The 1,341-nt window shown below is 29.1% G+C and overlaps 1 long non-coding RNA gene across 1 annotated transcript; it reads right to left on the bottom strand.

Annotated features, from left to right (window-relative positions):
• Nucleotides 1-162: 162 nt before the first annotated feature.
• LOC106105049 lies at nucleotides 163-648 on the bottom strand. Its single transcript, XR_001225714.1, has 3 exons — nucleotides 565-648; nucleotides 416-484; nucleotides 163-247 (listed from the first exon to the last, which is right to left on the bottom strand). It is a non-coding gene; the product is annotated as an uncharacterized LOC106105049 (long non-coding RNA).
• Between the last annotated feature and the right edge of the window lie 693 nt (nucleotides 649-1,341).

Below are 1,341 nucleotides of genomic sequence, written 5' to 3'. Positions count from 1 at the left end.
GTACTATCTTTTACTCTATGTTTGAAATCTATTGACACTTTTGATATGTTATTACGGTTACTTATGTACAGAGAATTATTGAAAAAGTTATCTAAAATTAATTTGTTATCGATTTCTTTGTGTTTAGTTCTATACAATCTTTTTAAATGCTTCTTATGTTTTGGTAATTTATAGTTCACGTTGCTGTAGAACTTATCCGTTTCTACGTCAAAGTTGTCTTCATACGGCCACAAGTCTCGATCCATCTCTGAAAAATTATGATCAGTTAGAAATATAAAGTTCTATACAGATGAATAGATAGATAGATATCTATCTAATATCCGTTCATATAAAGAGGTTCATTACTTGATGTTTTATTTAAGAGCTTTATTATTAAGAAAATACCTATTCTACTTATATTGTCTTCAATTCTCACCTGATTCATTTAATGTTCCAATGTATGAATTTTCTCTAGTTCGTTTTTTCCATCTTTCATCTCCTCTACCTATAACGTTATACAAATTTTACAACCACAATTTAATTTAAACAATATATTTAATTTGAAATCAAATTAAAAGAACTGACCTGCGAAAATTATGCATAAAAGTAAATAAAAGGTCGTGAAGTTCATTTTTTCAAATGATCACTACCGTAAGATATCCTGAAACAAAGATTTATGTTATAAATAAAATTCCTATTTTAATAAGTCAAATAATTATTAACTAGCTATCTAAGCCAGTTGGCATCCATCGTAAGGTCAAATATCCCGATTAAGTTTATATTATACTAGATTTCGCCCGCGACTTACTCCGTGTGGAAATGAAAGAAAAAGTACTCATGTCTTTTATTAGGCTGTGTTTTAATTCTATGTTAAATTTTATTGAGATACATTTAGCCATATAGGTTGCAAACTCTAACAAATATCCATCTAAACTTTCGTATTTATAATATTAGTAAATGGATATATCCTGTAACCTTAAAACAAGGGCTGTCATAAAAAGTATTTCTAAAATTAGTTCGAAAAAGCTTGTAAACTTTATTATATTACAATAAAATTCATTTATTTAATCGAGTAAGTATGTTCTTATATTAGTCATTTTAAATGCGAAAGTATAGATCGATGGATATTTGTCAGAGTGATTGAATGGATTTCGATGAAATTTGATATAGATGTAGAGGCTAGTCTCTAAAAACACATAGGCTGCCACTTTGTTTATTTTTAATTCCACATGAACGGTGTCTCGGGCGAAAGGTAGTTTGTTTATAACAATGAAGATATAATTGCGGTAAAGATTAACTGAAAATCCGAATACGGACACTCGGCTAGCGACCGCATCGATTTCTGATGACCTCGCATTAATG

The sequence above is a fragment of the Papilio polytes genome, unplaced genomic scaffold (assembly GCF_000836215.1).
Source record: "Papilio polytes unplaced genomic scaffold, Ppol_1.0 DF823250.1, whole genome shotgun sequence".
Taxonomy (NCBI): Eukaryota; Metazoa; Arthropoda; class Insecta; order Lepidoptera; family Papilionidae; genus Papilio; species Papilio polytes.
This window is presented reverse-complemented; position numbering and strand designations above follow the sequence as displayed.